Consider the following 18657-nt stretch of genomic DNA (forward strand, 5'->3'; position numbering starts at 1 on the left):
TTCAGATTGTTGTTTGTTTTTCACTCAGGATGCTGCAATGAACATCCCTCCTCCATGTACACAGGTCTGTGTGCACACATATACACTCCTAGAACTGATTGCTGGAAGAGACGTTGTGCCTCCTAAAACCTGTAATCAATTACTGCCAAATTGCCTCCAATTTACCCTCTCATCATCTGCGTGTGATAGTATCGATTGCCTCCCCCCGCCACACACACATAATAACTCTGGATTTGGTCAGTTGTAGAAATTTTGGTTTAGCAAAGCAATTTTAAGTCATCATCAGGCTTTATTCCCTTCACTCAAAAAGGGACAAGAGGAGGACATTGTGTGAGTGCTTACAAAAGACCCGGCACTTCAACTTCTAGATCCACACCACCAGCCCCTGCTCTGCAGCTCTTGCATCCCCACACACCACTTACAAAGAATAAATTGGAATGGTTTTCTTTTTAAACTATGAATTTATTTAATTGGGTTATTTAAAGTAAGGGACTAAATGCTTATAGTAAAGCATGTAAAGTGTCCTCTGCTTAAGCATGCAGCTTGGTGCATTTTACATTCATAATTGACCTGTAACCACCACCAAAGCTAGACATGGGACATTTCCAGCACCTCAGAAGCCCCTCATACTCCTAGCTCTCTCCACAAGTGTCCACTATTAGCTTGGCTTCTGTTATTATAGATTAGATTTGCCTATTTCTTTTTTTTAAATGATTATTTATTTAAGAAAGAGAGAGCGCGCGCATGAGCAGAGGTGGGGGGTGGGCAGAGGGAGAGGAAGAAGCAGACTCCCTGCTGAGCAGGGAGCCAGATGTGGGGGTCAGTCCCAGGACCAGGACGCTGGGATCATGACCTGAGCCAAAGACAGCTGCTTAACTGACTGAGCCACCCAGGCACACCTGCCTGTTTCTTAACTTTATATAAATGGATTTGTAAAATATGTCCTCTCTGTGTCTGGTTTTGATCATTTAATATTGTGTGTAAAATCCATTCATTTTGTCACAGGACTAGGCTGCTTGTTAATCTTCATTGCTGTGTATATTTCATTGCATGGATATACCGTAATTTAGTTATCCATTTGTATTGTTTCTAGTTTGGGGCTATTCTTGCACATCTTTTGATCAATGTATTGGGTATAGACTGAAAAATGGAATTACTGGATCCTAGGGTTCATGTATGTTTCAACAGATACTTGCAGCCAGTTTTCTGAGGCGGTTGCACCCATTTACAGACCACCGGCAGAGCTGGTAGTTGGCATTGCTCCATCTCTCTCCAACACTTTATATTCCCAATCTTTTAAAAAATTTGTACCATTCTAGTATAAGTGTACAGATACTACGTTGTGGTTTTAATTGCATTTCTTTAGTAATTAATGAGATTGAACACTTTTTCATATGTTGATGCCATTTCAATATTTTCCTCTGGTATGCATTCAATATTTTTGTAATATTTCTTTGGGTTATCTGCCTTTTTCCTTATTGACTTGTAAAAATTCTTTATGTATTTTAAATCTAATTTTTTTTTGTTGGAACATGTATTGCAAATATATTCTCCCACATTGCGGCTTGCCTCTTAATTTTCTTAGTGGTAGGTTTCAACTGAAAGAAATTCTTAATTTTAATATAGCCCAATTTTTTTTTAATTTTTAAGTCAGTTTTTTGGTGCATGCTTAACAATACTTTGCCTACCCAAAGTCATGAGGTATTCTGTTGTATTAGCTTGTGGAACTTTATGATTTACCTATCATAATTAAGTCTAAATTCCAACTGGAATTGGTTTTATTAATAAACATAAGGGAGGTATAAAATTGATTTCTCCCTTACATAAATATCCAACACCCCTAGGCACAATTGATTGAATAGAACATCTTTTGCCACTGCGCTGTCATAAATCAAGTGACCATGTAGGTGATGATCTGGTTCTGGGCTTCTCCTTTTTCACAGGTCTATTTTTTTTCTCTTGGGCTAACAATTATGTAGCATTGTAATAAACTTGATATTTGATACTGCATACTTCACAGCTTTGTCCCTCAAAATTGTCTTTGCTACCCTTGGCCCTTTACATTTCCCTGTAAGATTTAGAATCAGCTAATTTCTACAGAAAATGACAGGTGTTTTAAATGGAACTGCATTGAATCTAGGTTCAGCTTGTGGAGAATTGGGGAGAAAAGTGTAGTCTTTATGATATTCAGTCTTTGTCTCAATACATGAACATGAGATACCCCTCTATCTATTTAGGTTTTCTTGAGTTTCTCTCAATATTTTGTAGTTGTTGGTGCAGAGATACTGAATGCCTTTAGTTCCTAGATATTTGACTTTTTAATTCTATTACAAATGTAATTTTAAATCTAATTTTCTAATTGTTTGTTGCTATAAATACAATTGAGTTTTGAAAAATTAAAATCCAGTAAGCTTAAGAAATTCACTTACTTATCTGAATAGTTTAATCACTATGTTCAAAATCGTAATGCCTGCAATAATGAAAGTATCATTTCTTATAAAAGTGATTTATTTATCAATTTATTTTTCTTGCCTTTCTGCACCTGCTAGGACCTCCAGTAACAGAATGAATAGAAGTGGTGAGAGCAGTTTCCTTCCTCATGTCAGAGGTAAAGCCTTCAATATTTGACTACTAATAAGCCTGTTTGCTGGCGGTCTTTTTAGAGTTACCCTTTAGCATATTAAGGAAGTTCTATTCCTAATTTTCTGTTTACCATGGATGAGTACTGAACTAAAAGTACTACATATTTTACTTATTTTGTTTGTCTATATTCTTCACTAGAATGTCACCTTGCTGAGAGCAGGGATTTCTGTCTGCTTTGTTTCTGTTGTTTCCACAGTGTCTAGAATAAATACCTAGAGTAACGTTCATGAGGTTGCGGGGCTAAATGAGATAATGTACGTAAACCAGCAGGCATGACATCCAAAGCACAACAGAACCTCATGAATGGTAGTGGGGTTGTTGGTTCTTTGCGTTTTTTTTTTTTAAATCATTGTCCTGACTGTGTTGTGATAGTGCCAGATGACTTGTCTGTAGCTCAAATTCTGTCCAGGGGTGTACCTGGGGCTGTCCACCAAGAAAGGCTCCCACAAGAAATGTGAAACAAGGTACCTGTTTTACCTCTTCAGCCACGAGACCTTTCTGAAGCCTCTCTTCTTGCTCCTACAGCAATTGCTGCCCTTTGTGCCACCCAGAGCAGGGCTGGAGAGACTCCCACAATCACACAGGTGCTGTTCATTGACATCTGGCATCTCATTATCAAAATCGTGCAGGACCAGTGAGGGAGCAGCAGTTAGAGAAGAGCTCTGGTTCCAATCAAGACAGCTGACAGGCTGGTTTACAAGGCATGGCTGGAGAAAGGACCACTGAGAGCAGAAGATTCCACCAGGAGAGCAACTATCCATGTGGTGCAAGGCTAGCAAGAGGAGGATGTTTCTTGAAACACTCCAGGATAAAACCAAGGAGAGACACTTTGAGATTGGCTGTTGTGGGGTGTCCCTGACAACAAGAAGCAGGTCAGCAGAGTTCTTTTTTGAACAGGAGAGTAGGAGCATATGTCACTTAACAAAAAAAATTAGGCAAGATAAAACACCGTTAATTATTGTTGATGAAACTTCCTCAACCAGCCCAGGATTGACCCAAATAGGACATCTTTGGTGTCGTGGATACTAGTACATAAAGGAAATTGTCAAGGATCCATGATCTTGCCATCTTGAGTTTGATTGGTCCAAAGGATCAGCAATAGCAGTTTATGTAACTTACTCGAATTAAAACTAAAGTAAACATGTGAAGGTCAGGGAAAGGGCTTGGTAGAGTTCTGGAAAGTTCATGTACAACTTCACCTGCTAATCGACTCTCAATAACCTATGTCTTAGAGCAGGGGTTTTCAACCTCAGGACTATAGATGCTAGGGGCCAGAGATTTCTTTTCTATGGGGACTGTCCTGCGCATCATAAGATATTCAATGGCATTTCTGCCTCTACCCACCAGATACCAGTAGCACCCCCCTTCCCCATCCTAACAATCAAAAATATCTCAAGACATTACCAGATGTGCCCCCCTGAAGGACAGAACTGCCTCTGGTTGGGAACCAATGCCCAAGAGAAAGTGAGCCTGAGAATCTGCTCTTTGCTCCACCTCAGAACCCAAATGCTTGTCAAAGTGTGAGTATCTTGTCACACTAAACATGATTCAAAGGCATTTCTTTGGGGCGCCTGGCTGGGTCAGTTTGAGACCTTGATCTCAAGGTTATGAGTTTCGGCCCCACGTTGGGTGTAGAGATTACTTTAAATGTGTGTGTGTATATATATATATATATATACACACACACTCACACAGAGAGAGAGAGATTTCTCCTACTACATGACTTGTGAATGCAACCCAAACACTTTATCCAGGATAGATGAAAAGCTGGCCTGTGGTGGGCTTATTAAGAGGAACTCTTGACATAGAAAGGCACTACCAGACTTGTCAAGCAGTACTTGACTCTACATGATCCTTGCTTTATGCTCTAACTTTAGATCCAAACCTCTAAGTAGGATGTCATTCCACTGTAAGAACCCTCTGCTGCTCTGGGATTATAAGGAAGATACATGGATGGAATTCAAGGCATTTTGAAAATAAAAGTATACAAGTTGCCACTCTTGGGAAGACAGGCATGAATGGCTGCACGAGGAGTGGACCTAGATACGGGGCATGTGGTCCATGAGACTTATATGGTGAGTGAGTTCATTTGGGTAGAGGCTATTCACTTGTAATAGAGACCCCAAAATTGGTGCCTTAAGGAAGACAGATGCTTCTTTCCCACTCATTAATAGCCCTCACACTGGGTGACCAGCTCTGTGAAACAAATTAGAGCTTTGACCCCTACTGTCAAGGACCCAGATGAATGTCTTGTGACCCTGCCATCTCCTAGGATGCTCTCCATGCCTGCAGGACTGAAGCCAGGTCACAAGATGTTACTGAACGGGAAGGAGTGCAGGGCAGCAAATTCCTTCTCGAGCAAGTGAGGCGGGAGTGGTGCATACCTCTCTCTTCACATTCCACGGGTGACAACTAGCTATGTGACCACACCCAGCCACAAGGCAGGCAGAGATGTGTATACATGACTTGAGTTGCATGGTCATGAACCCAGAAAGAAAGAGAGAACAGATCGGGGTGGGAGAACAGTGACTAGCGTTTACCAAGTGAGGAATTCCATTTCAAATTCTGAAGTGGTGAATCTCTACTTAATGTGTTAATTAATCTCCAATTAATGTGTTTTTTATAATCTCCCTAGATTGTACTTGATCTCCTCAAACTTGACACATTTTCCTTGATTTGGGACCAAAGATTGTTTAAAGACAGGCATCTACTTTTTCCTGAAACACAGTCCAAATTGGCATGAGGGAATGCCAATTTGGTAGGTTTAGGGGCCTCCCTAGCAATGCGGGGGATGTTCCTGAAGGCGATATGGGGCAAGGACTGTGGGAATGCCAACATTGGGCAGCCTAACATTTTTTTCTACCTCCCTAAAGAATTTCCGTGCTGAGGGAATTAATAATCTTCCCATCTTCCTCCTCTTCCCCCCCATCTCCAACAATCAGAGCTAAGTGTGCATAACACAAAGGCCCAGGAAAAATGATAAACAAAGACAAAGGGGCTTCCCTTGCCCTGGGTTTTTGGTTCAGGTACCTGAGCAAAGTCCACAGACCTACACCTGACTGGGCTGGGGAAAGGAAGAGAAGGGAGCACTCCTCTTACCTCCTGAGCAAGATCAGGAAGAGTAACCAAAGGAAGGGGTCTGTGGCAAGAACAAAAGGCAGATATGAGGCAGGGGGAGAGAGCAGGACTTGAGGCTTGTGTTTCCTATGAGGAACATTGGTCCCCATTCCACCCACAGTCAAGACTCCCTTAGGCCAGGTTAGTAAAATGTCACAGCCTGCTCATCATTCCACCACAGCCAACGCTCGCCCCATCACCTGCCCTTGGGAGTACCCAGAGGATGGTAGAGGGGGGATGTGTCCATTATGTGATGAACACAGCCTGGCCCAGCCAGGGCAAACCTTGATGCCTGATCCAGACCCCCGAAAGTTCTGATGAAAGGGTCTGGGTGGAGACAGGAGCAGCAGTCTTTCTAAATGTGTAGCCAGCACTGGGAACCAGTGTCATCCAGGACCTCAAGCGATCCTCTGTTACCCCATTGAGAAAAGTTGGGAAGTTTTATAGATAAGGAAACCATCTCGAAAGTGAGATGGTTTGCATAAGATCATCACAGACTAGTCATTCCATTCTTGTCCGGAAACCACAATTTAACTGCCCCTTGGAGGGAAAAGAGAATGTTTATCAGAGTGGATTCACTGGTTGCCCCTGCCTATGTGGTTTCTAGGGATAATATGATTTAACTTTACTCTTGCCATAGTAACTGAGGGAAAGTCATTTGAGTTCCTGGGGCCCCACCTGTGTTCTCTGTCACACTCGGGTGAGCCTGTGTGCAGGAGAATTAGGACATTCAGTCACTGGTTCACACGTTGCTAATGCATAAGTATTTGGGCCACAGGTTTTTGGTCTCTCCAGAAAGCTCAGCTATTAGACATTTGTGTCTTACTTTTTTCTTATCTGGCATAAGGCAAGGGCCTCTCCACTCTGGAGAATCCAACTGTCTCCTTCTGCTCTCAATCATTCACTCCCCCCTTCTGTAAGAAAATATCACCTTGGGGACTGAAAGCAAGCTGTGTGCTGCAAAGCCAGGGACATGTGAACCACAAACGGGGTTTGAACTAGAATTTCCTACTTGAGACTTCTTGTGGGCATCAGAGGACATTTGTGTACAATTATGGAAATAATCTGGTGTAGAAAGACCCGGCACAGCAACAAGACCTTCATTGTCTGGGGACCCTGACTTGTAAACAGAGGACTCCTCCCACAAGCCTAGCAACTGCTGCTACAGGGATGGGAGGAAACCGGCAAGCTAAGGACACTATCGTCTCTGGAATGTTAAAGCAGGTGAAAGTGTTGTGCATCATCACCCCCCACTGCAACACATGGTCATCCCAACACACATAGTACTCGCAAAACACATGCATATGTAATGCACGCTCATGCAACAAACACACAACACATGTTCTTGTAACACACACTCACACAACCTACACTGCATGTAACACACTCTTGCAATGTATATACATACATGCACGACACACAACACATGCATGTGTAACACCTGCTCATGCCACTCAGAGTACACACACAGTGCACATAACACACTCATGCAATACACAACACAGAGCACATGCACATGTCACACACATTGATGTAATTCACAGTATACACACGTGTGCTCACATCTGCACCAAAGTTGCTTGAGGGACCTCACCAAGCATTTACAATGATCAACCAGCAGGGGACAGCATTGCAAAGGCTTTGCAGGACCAGGACTTTGCATCCAGAGGCAATAAGCCTGGAGGTTAACTTTAAACCTGCATCAACTGATGGCCTGTTGTGTGCCGAACATTGTGCTAGGTGCTGCGGGGTGGGGGTGGGGGGGTGGGGGGCACAACCAAGACAGCAGGAATATCTCTAGCTTTGGGACTAAGTTTCCTTCTGAAACTCTCACACGTGGGGCTGCATCTAGAGCCAGCGTGTGGCCTACTGACTCTCAGGCCGTCGTGGGTAGTGGCGGTGCTGCCTTAGATGGAGCCCTGCACTCCACAGGTGTGTGATAGTAAGCAAGCCACTTAATCTCTGCCCCTTTTCTGGAACACAAAGTGGCTGATAGAGCAACAGCATCCAGTAGAAACACAGTATGAGCTACAAATGCAAGCCATGTTGGTGACTAAATTCTCTAGTAGCACCCTTGAAATAAAAGAAACAGGTAAAATTAATGTTAATAATGTGTTTAATTTAACCCAATATATTAAAATAACATTTCGATGGGTAATATAAAAATACTGAGCTATTTTACATTTCCTTTTTGCCTGAAGTCTTCAAATCCGGAGTGTAGATTCCACTGACAGCACATCCCGGGACAGGCCACAGCATAGGTGCTCCATAGGCACATGTGGCCCCTGGTCGCCACGCTGGACGGAGTGGCCTGAGGCCTTGTGGGGCGTGAGAACCAGCTGGGGAGCTACTAAAAAATCACAACACACAACAAACAAACATGGAGCCCAGGCCACACTGTACCAGTTCTATTCTGTCAGAAGCCTGAGGTGATCACCAAGTGCCAAATGCCAGGCTAGCCCTCTCTTTTCCCTTTCCCTAGAGTTTACACTTATCCTTCCCCGCCACACGTAGATACACAGACACACACAAATATACACACACATACACACAAATATATGCACACATACAGACACACACAGACACACACACAGGTACACACGGACACACACAGACACACACACAGGTACACACGGACACACACAGACACACACACAGGTAAACACACACATAGGTACACACAGATACACAATATCTGGGACTTAAGTCAGAGGTTTGTTAAAGTTTCCTTTTATTAAAAAAAAACACAAAACAAAGGGATGGAGAGATAATCAGACTCGGGCATCGCCGCGTGGCTGCCCTCTCAGGCCCGCTCGGCCCCCGGGCTCGGGCTGGGGTCCCCTGGGAGAGCTCGGTGCTGCCCCGCAGAGCCCCTCCTCCGCTCCTGCACCCGCTGCCTCTTACCTCTGCCCTCCAGGCCGCACAGGCCGGACGCCCCGATGCTGAGGAAGCCGGGAGTGCCAGCCACGGCCTCTCGTCCCCTGACTGAGCTCATCCCCCGCCCTGCCCACTCCTCTGCACCCACAGGTGATTTTCAGGGTCCCCAGGCATCCCCATGGTGGAGGGAGCCCTGCTGGCGGGTGTGGCCTGAAGCTGTCACCTTGAGGCACAGGTGTCCGGGTGTGTGGCCGGCCCAGGGGCCCCCCGCACCAGGGAGCCCCATGCAGGAGGGTGGCTGAAGGAAACCCCGTGTCCTCTGGCCCCTGGGGCGACAGGATAATAAAACAAATCCCATCGGTACTGCTTATAGAAGCCAGCACCCATGTGACTCCCAGCCACCCCATCCAGGTTTGGGAAGAGGAGAGAGGTTTGGGGCAAACATTGTTTTCACTTATCACTGGCCCTGGAGACATCCCTAAGCTTCCCGAGCCTCTGTGGCCTCACCTGCAGAATGGAAATCCCGCTGTGCCTGGTGCTGGGGTGGGGGTGAGGAGCCTGGAAAGGACCCCCCCCCACCCCGGGTCAACCTGGTTCAGCACAGCGAGGCTGCGGACTGGGCCTTCCTGGGAAGCTGGCCGGTGAGCCTGCCCGTCCCTGGGGCCGTGGTGACGACACAGACTCCCGGGTCCCAGATGAAGGACTCTACTGCCCACAGCTATGGCAGCGGGCAGGGACCAGCGCTTCTCACAGGCATTCCTGGACCCCAGCCCCCACTGGGAGCCCTGGGACCCGCCCAGGGCGGGACCCCGCACCCAGGAAGCCTGCGGGGCTGAGGATGGGCGGGGAGCCCGGCTGAGCTCTGCCCCAGAGGGACACATTCTCTTCATTCTATTGTGCAGTGCACCGACCTGCCTTATGTGCAGACAGCACTGCCTCTGTCTTCCCAGGCTGTCGGCTCCGCAGACACCCTTCAAAAGCTGGTCCCGAGCAAAGGCCAGAACAAAAGCAGTCAGCTCCTCTGTGGGCAGGAACAGACGGGCAGGAGACCCATGGAGAATGTCTCCCCACAAAAGTGCTGTGTGAAGGGTGAGTGCTGTGCACACGTAGTGTCCTGCTTTGTTCATTCTGACAATCGCCCTGAGAGGAGGAGAGGCAGAAATCAGCATTTTGCCTCTTCTGTGGATCTGGAGCCTGGCGTAGGAAGAGGTTAAGTGTTGCCCATGGCCACCCAGCCACTTGGTGAACTGCCATGTCTAACACTGAGGAGTCTAGACTCCAGGCCACTGGCAAGACGATCTCTCATTCATTCGTCCCCACTACAATCTACAAATTGTAACACCCGGGAGCACTCAGCAGTAGCTGCCGTTAGAATCTTCTGAAGCTTCCAAGGCTGAGCTCATTTGAAAACAGGTGATATGGGCACTAAATAACTAGGCTCTGTTCTGGGTTATCAGAATGATTCCAGGGGCTGCCCTGCCAACTTGGGCGTCAGAGGGATGGGAGAGAGCTCACAGCCACCCAGAAGCAACCAGGCCCCACGGGACATCTGCCCCCATGAGCCAGCCTTCTGAGCAGGAGCCGCGTGGAGCCTCCTGGGAGGAGCAGGTCTGTGGTGGTGGTGGGGGGGGTCAGCCGGCACCCAAACCTCTGCTCCATCCTCAGGGGTCGTACCCAGAGGGGTTCCTTCTGTGCAGCTAAGATTGCCAGGCTCAAGAGGCCCTGTGGCCTGGGACTGAGGTCTCTGCTTCCACAAATGTGGTGCCCTGGAGGGGCTCTCACTGCACCCCCTACAGGGATGGGTTTGTGCAGGAGCAGCAGCCTGCCAGCTCTCTCTCTTCAGGAGGCTCCTGCCCAGTGGGGGCTTCTTTCCAGTCCACCGGTATGACTGCTCGCTAACACTGGTTGAGCAGGTGCTGTGACAAGCCCTTGCATGCATCATCCTACTTAATCCTCCCAAGAGCCATTTCTGCGGTGACATGCTCAAATCACACGAGTAACAAAACTCCAACTCATCAGAGTCTCATCCACATATGCTTCCAGCCGAGGGCTTGTGGGTTATCTGCGCGTTTCCACAAATCAACTAGGGGGCCGGGAGCAGGATCCCTTAAAAGTCTCTCCTCCGTGCCAGCCCGTCTGGGTCAAGTTCCTCAGCTCAGCTCCGTAGCTGAGCTGCTGCTCCTTGGGCTCTGGTTGCAGAAAGGCTGCAGCCACGGTCACATGCAGGAGGGACCCGAGCAACCACGTCCTTGGCATGAGCGAACGCTGCCCTCTAGTGTTCAGAGAGCAGCGGGTCACCCGCGGGCTCCGGGCGCGCAGGGTGGTCTTCCCTGGAAGGGCAGGACCCACCACTTTCCCCCTCCCAAGACTGGGCCCCTCGCCTGCGGGCTCTCCCGCACCCACAGCGAGGCCCCTGCGTGGAAATCCTGAGCGTCCGGGCGCCCCCTGCACGCTCAGCTCCACCAGAAGGGATGTTTCTCTGACGGGGACTTTTGTGGCTGTCCTGCAGTCACCTCCTTTATCCCAACGGCTAATGGCAAGTGTTGATATGGAAGTATTTTCAGCTTGGATTCCACAAACCTCAAATATATTTCCTATTGTTTCCCACATCACCATCTCTTTTGGATCCTAGTTCTAAAGACAATCATCTGTACGCTAAGGAACAACACAACTCCTCATGTTAGGATTTTAGAGAAATGTTTGAGTCGAAGAAATGTAAGAGGACAAGTCTGAGTTCTACTTGACCACCAGGAATAAATGGAGGCGGGGGTGCGTGGGGAGACCTCCCAAGGCAGCATGCCTGCATTAATCTAGCATTCGAGTTTCCAGAGCAGGCTCCCGATCAAAGGGCAGAGAGAGAGCCTCTTGAATACACATATCAAGAATTTCCAGAAGATTCTTGATACTCCTGCAGGCCCTGACCTCGGGCACATGTTCCCCTTGGATACAATGATATATAAATAAAAAATGTTAACTAGCCCATGTGGCAGTTAGCAGCACTGCCATTGTAAAACTGTGTAACAAGTAAGCACAAGCACTTCAGGAAGGAATCCCAGGGAGCATTTGTTTTTCTCATACATCTGTGGCTTAGCTGAGCTGACCCTACTTCAAGCTGTGCATCTCCACATTGACTGCGGTGGCCCAACTGTCTGTGTCTCTCATTTCTCCGGAATGAGGAGCTGCCCCGGGCATATTCTCCTGGCAATGGGAGAAGCACAGTAGGGAAAACCCAACCATGTGAACACATTTCCAGCCTTTGCTCCAATCACATCTGCTGATACCTCATTGGCCAAAGCAGGCCATGTGGCCAAGCCTCAAATCAGTGGCCTGGATTTATTCTTTGTCTTCAGAGTGTGCACTGAAGGGGAGAGTGAAGATCCGAAAATAAAGATTTGTTCAACTCTGATCCAAACAATTACACCCTTTGGGACGCCGATGTGCCTTTGACTTAATCAATGGGTGGGACACACATGGCCATGTGGAGGTGATGCTGCACTGGCTGTCCGGTGGGTGACTATTTGCTATGTACCAGCTTCAGACAGGGGGATTTACTTATGACCAATTGCTGCTCTTCATAAAGACCACTCAAGAATAGACAAAACTGTTGAGGCCAAGTTGGCAAGGGGGATGGTCCAGTTTCCTAGGGCTGAGGGTTCAGGGTTGTCAATGAGGGGCCGTCTGTGGAGATGCTGCTCTGTGAGACTCCTGGTTCTCATCCCAGAGCTCACTCTTCGAAACGGGCAGCCTGGCACAATGAACAAGGCATATTGGAGAAACCTGCATTTTATTAACATTTTATACTTTTATTTGCCATACAAAGACATTTTCTCTGTACTGTGTGTGATACTGGGATCTACACCATGGTTCTGTGACCTTGAAACTTCTCTGGATTAAGAAAAAACCTAACCCCTCCACAGGCACCATCCACTGGAGGTACCCGAACTTAATAAAGATGGTCTATTATAGAGAGAATAATTTGATAAACTTCAGCTTAATTTTTCTTCATGGTACAACCTTACATATATGGGATGGGTCCGAACCAGAGATAATATGGGCACAATTATAACTCTGACAGGGAATCTTCCATGTAGCAGACCTTCATCATAAAGATGGTCATTTTTAAAATAGTGGTATAAACTGTGCGGCCCGCAGGCAGGATTCAAACTCAGCGTTCCACCCAAGTGCGTGCATGCAGGGCTTGTCAGAGGCAGAAATGACTCTCCTGACAGCTCCCACTTGTTCTTCCAGAGCTGAAGCCCAAAAGAGCCAACCCTACAGTGAAATTATGAAGCTGTCAAAACGAATCCTCCCAGGCCCCAGTCTGACATTTCTTCTTCTTTTCCCAATGGCAACCACAAGTGTCCCTTTGCCTTTTGACTTCCTCGCTCAGTTTAAGGTCAAACATCCAGGATCAGATTTCCATTTCTGCAAAACAAATCACCTCCGAATGCAGCAGTTGAAAAGAACGGTACACATTAGTTATTTCACCTCATTTCTGTCAGCGGAGCCTGGGGGCTGGGCGGAGCCCAGTCTCTGGAAGGCTCCATGGGGCGAGAAGGTCTGCCTCCACGGTGGCCCCCTGGCACAGCAGGCAAGCTGGTGCGGGCTGTCAGTGGGAGGCCTCGGCGCCCCCCCCAGGGCTGCGGGCACGTCCCCCTGCCAGGGCAGCAGGCTTCCCTCGAGGCATCCAGGAGAGCAAGTCGGACACCACAGTGGGGTTTTTTATGATCCAGCTTCAGAATTCACACACCATTAAGTTTTGCAACATGCCGTTGGGTACAAAGTTCAGCCTTCCTTCGTGTGGGAGAAGGCTCCATAAGCACGGGAATAATTTAGAGCCAAGAGCATTGGGGCCATTTTGGAGGCTGGCTGCCAGGCCTGCAACTCACTGTCAGGGGCCTTTTAAAAAGAAATCCCTTTCTCCTGTCCAAATGGAAATTAAAATCAATTATTGACACAGGCTCCCCGGGCGGTTAGATTTCAGAGTGAATGTCAGGCCACAGTCGCATCAACCAGCACTAGCAGCACAATTCTCAGTTGTCATAAGAGGTTTTGCCCCCTACTGAAAGGATATAGGAATGCACCGAGAGAATGGGGATGGACCCTAGCGTCACTTCCTGCTGACATAAATAAGGTCGGATGTGAGGGGCAAGGGACCGCCCCTTGGGATTGGGATAAACTGGGATAAGCTGTGTGGCATCTGCCAGCTTTCTGCAGTGGGGGCCTTCCCTTGGGCCCTCAGGACCCACCGGCAAGACTGGTCAGAGCCAGCCCAGGCTGCTTGGGACGGAGGGGAGGGAGGCTGTACCTGCTCAAGCCCTCCGCCCACTTGCCCTGCGACCTGGGGACAGAGCTGCGACTTTTTCTGTGTTTAGAAGTCTCCAAGGGCCTGAGTCTCCCTCCCCAGCAAGCCCCCTTACCCCATCCAATTTCCAGAATTCCTACCACCTCGCATCCACGCAGGCACCTTTGGCCCACCCCCCACCTCAGGATCTAGTTCAACTCACTGTCCACTGTTTCTTCTCTCTCTCTCTTTTTACCCGTCCAGGCTTGTTTGACATGGTGGCTGCTCCATGGTGATGACTTCCTGCTCTCCTGAAATACAACAGAGGAGTAGCCTCTCCTCTTCTCTTGCATCTTACTTCTGAAGGCTTATTGCTAACCTAGGTCGTCAGTATGTGCAAGGGACTGTGTTAGGCTGTGTGGATGCACAAGACGGACATGATGCAAACCCTCAGAAGCTTGTCACCTAGGACAAAGAGACAGTGACATCTGATACTTTAAGGACGCTCCATCACAGTCATTATGGTCAGTGCCTTACAAGAGAAAAGCATCCCTTTGGTCTTAAGAGCGACCCTACCTGTCTTTAGCCGTCTCAGGCTGCAATCACAACACCCACAGACTGGTGCCTTACAATGAAAATTGATTTCTCACAGTTCTGGAGGCTGGAGGTCTGAGGTCAGGGTGCCCACGTGGTTGGGTGAGGGTCTTCTGCTGGGTGTTAGACTTCTTGTGTCCTCAAGGGGCAGACGGGACAAGGGCACCCTCTGAGGTCTCTTTAAAAGGCTGCTAATCCCATTCACGAGGGCTCCACCCTCCTGACCCCATCAGGACCCAAAGGCCCCACCTCTTAATCCCATCAGGCCATGAGGCTTCAACATATGGATTTGGGGGGGACACTTTCATACCATGCCACCACCTCATGTGGCCAGGTCAGGGAAGCTGTGGCAAAACCTGAGGTTTCATCTTAGAAATGAAAGGCCCGTGGACATTGTCCAGGGAAGAGAAGGGGCTCTGAGTTAGGAAGGGTAGAGGGAAGCTCTGGATCTGCCCTTTGAATTGCTTCTGAAGACTCCAGAAGAGTTTCCTCAAATGTCTGTGGGACAGTGGACTTGGAAATTACATGCCCACTGGTTAAAGAAGTGTCCTAGTTGTCACTCCAGAAGCACTAAAACTAAGCCTCTTTTTTTCTTTTAACAAGTTCCAGGAATTGGGCTACACACTCAAGTTTGGAAGCCACAGCCTGGGGGCTGCTCCTCATGCACGTGGGCTGCATGCTCTTGGAGGGCAGGCTGGTCATTCCAGAACCATCCCCGCAGGGCCTTAGCTAGGGAGAGGGGGTGTTCGCGAAGTCTGGGAGAGGGAGTGAAGGCCAGTTATTGCATCTCATCAACTGGATGGGCACATCTCTTTCCCCCATCTCTGAAATTGGGATGAATTTATAGTCAAGGGCAACTAATAATTTAACTGACAACATTTTCTTCCCAACAAATAATGACATATCTCCTAGGTTTGTCAAAATTTGGTAATCATCTTTCCCTACCGTCCCCTAGCTTCTCCTCCCTTGCTTAGCATAGCACACCCACCCAATTTGAGCTCATCTCTTCCGCCCCTCTTGGGAAGACCCACCAGGGAGAGGATTCTACATCCAGAATGTTCGCCACCGTGCTGCTGGACCAACAGTGCCACCTGCCGCAGCTTTCTCCCCTGACCTCTTGAAATGTTTTCTTGTGGCTCCTGTTTGATTTTTGTCTTTAGTCATGAAGTCTGAGTAAAAAATAAAAGAGTTCCTGGGGCACATCTTCTTCCATAGAGCCACATCTATAAACGCAAATCTCCATACCCAAGAAAGGGCTTCGGGAACCTTCCCTTGCAACGTCCACTGGCTGAGATTATTAACTAGAAAGGCAGAAGATTCTGCTGTAAACCCTGCTATCTGAACTGCTCAGAGCTCCATTCCGGTGCCCTTGTGGTAGGCCGCAGGGCTTCCAAGGCTGAGAGGGTCCGTCTTGGGCAGGAAGGCATTGGCATAAGCCCTTCAGGGGACCTTCCCGCAAGGATGTGGGAGGCCGAGCTGCTCCATCTGTCTCCATGGCGTCGGCCCCAGGCTCGCCCACCAGGCGCCCCTCCCCCTTCCCTGGGGGGCTTCCCTAAGGACTGTTGGGTCCTCAAGGAAGATAGTCCAGAGTTCAGTCTGTGCCCCTGGGCGGAAGGTGTGATGACGCAAGGGTAAACACAGTCTGTGGTTCTCAGAACCCAGCGATCATCTGCACCGGTATCTCCACTCCGGTGTTGGCCATTTGCCTCTCCCCACATTTCCTTGTTGTGAGTACGAAGAGCACCAACGTGGAAAAATCATTTCCTTCCCCTGAGCATGGATCTCCCGGAAAGTGAGGGTTTGCTTTTGTCAGACCCCAAGAGTGGACTGCAGGGGTAGCTGCTTACAGCTGCTCCTTTTGGCTTGGTGGTTGTTCCCTTCTTGGATTAAAGGCACTATTAAAAACTCTCCACTTGGGGCAACATGTTTAATCTTTCATTAGACAAAATCTTCGGTGCTGTTTGTGAAGTTCTGCCACAGAGCTTTCCACAGAGACCGAGAAGGCGCATGGACTGCTCTGTGTTGTGGCTGGTGAGCATCCATCTCTCCGGGGCTAATGATGCCTGTAGGTAGTTTAACTGCAGCAGAGGCTGCTGGTTGCCAGTCAATAACTATCATTCCTCTCTTTGTTACTAATAGAACTTTGATTTTATTCAGACCTGCGATGTGCCCAGTTTAAAAACAAAACAAAAATCCCTGCATTTCCCAGCCTCCCTTGCAGCTAGTTTGACAGTGTGACTGAGTTCCAGCAAATGGAATATAAGCAGAATGGTGTAAGACACCCTGGATGTCTCTTTAGGGGAAGCTAACTCATTTGCAAGGAGGATTTTTCCTCCTGTCAGCTACCTGGAAAATATTTGAGATGGCTGGCACCCTGGTAGCCATCTTGGACCATAAAGTTACCTTGAGGATGGAAGCCACCATGTGAAGACGCTGCATGGTTGGTGCAGGATTTCTTTTTCTTTTTCTTTTCTTTTCTTTTCTTTCTTTTTTTTTTTTTTTTTTGGTGTCTACAGTTCTTGGTCACATTGCTTCAAAAAATGAAGAGGTTGACCAGACAAAGAGTGGTGGGTGAAAGAGCAAAGTTTATTGCATGATAGTACAAAGCTCTCGAAGATAGAGGGGACCTGAGAGGGCTGCCACTGGAGTTTCTAAGCCTAGGAGTTTTTAGGGGCTTATTGGTGGGCTGTTTTAACCCGATTAACCCTCCATGAGCCTGTCACTCAATCAGGTTTTTATCATCTACCTATCACGTGGGAAAGGGTGGAGGGCTCCTTGCAGGGTGGTGTAAAATCCTTTAAAGGGTGGTTTCCTTTTGTCCCTGTCTTTCTTCCAAATATCCTTCATTCCTGACATGCTAGCCCTGAACCCTCTGGTTCCTTTGAAATGTGAGAGAAATGAGCTTCCATCTCATTAGGTCACTGTTGTTTCTAATTTTTTGATGTAAGCAGCTGAATCTGATCATAATGAATGTATTTAGTATTGTAAACTGTTATCCTTGAATTTCCTAGCTGGAAGATCATTGTCCATCCTCCTGGGATGCAGCAAGCTAAGGTGAGCAGCATGGACTTTAGGGTAGAGAAATCGGCTTGAATCCCTGCTCTACTGCTAGCCACATGCTTCAAGTTTCTGCCTCCCCTTCTCTGTTTCTGTTTATCTTTTGTAGAGTGACAGGCATTAAATTAGTCCATGCATACAACATACCTGGTGCACCACAGGGACCTAACAATGTTTGTTTCCTTGTCTTCCCTTCATCTCCGTGTTGAGCATTTTATTTTATTTTTTTTTTTAAGATTTTATGTATTTATTCATGAGAGACACACAGGGAGGCAGAGACACAGGCAGAGGGAGAAGCAGGCTCCCTGCGGGGAGCCCAGTGTGGAACTCGATCCCAGGACCCCGGGACCACGACCTGAGCCAGAGGCAGACGCTCAACCACTGAGCCCCCCAGGTGCCCCGAGCATTTTATTTTAAACACTCAAAAGAAACTCTAGGTAAATGAACATTTGAGTTTAAATCTCCACAAGTTGACCCTGCTGTCATGGCTGGAGAAACACCAGTAGGGTTAGGCTAGGTTAAAAAACAAAACAAAACAGGGATCCCTGGGTGGCGCAGCGGTTTGGCGCCTGCCTTTGGCCCAGGGCGTGATCCTGGAGACCCAGGATCAAATCCCACATCGGGCTCCCGGTGCATGGAGCCTGCTTCTCCCTCTGCCTGTGTCTCTGCCTCTCTCTATCTCTCTGGGACTATCATAAATAAATAAAAATTTAAAAAAAAACAAAAACAAAACAGGGACGCCTGGGTGGCTCAGTGGTTGAGTGCCAGCCTTTGGCTCAGGGCATGATCCTGGAGTTCCAGGATCGAGTCCCACATCAGGCTCTTTGCATGGAGCCTGGTTCTTCCTCGCCTGTGTCTCTGCCTCTCTCTTTCATAAATAAATAAAACCTTTATTGAAAAACAAACAAACAAAAACCCCAGCCACAGTTAAGGCCGTGGGAGCATAGGACACAGGGAAGTAGCCCAAAGAGGAAGCCAGTGGAGTCTGCACGTGATCCGGCACAAATCTCTCACGTAAAGAAAAGTGAGACTATCCGGCTGAAACCAAACCAGTGGCCCCACTAGACGTGGAGAGCCGATGCTCC

The sequence above is a fragment of the Vulpes lagopus genome, chromosome 8 (assembly GCF_018345385.1).
Source record: "Vulpes lagopus strain Blue_001 chromosome 8, ASM1834538v1, whole genome shotgun sequence".
Taxonomy (NCBI): Eukaryota; Metazoa; Chordata; class Mammalia; order Carnivora; family Canidae; genus Vulpes; species Vulpes lagopus.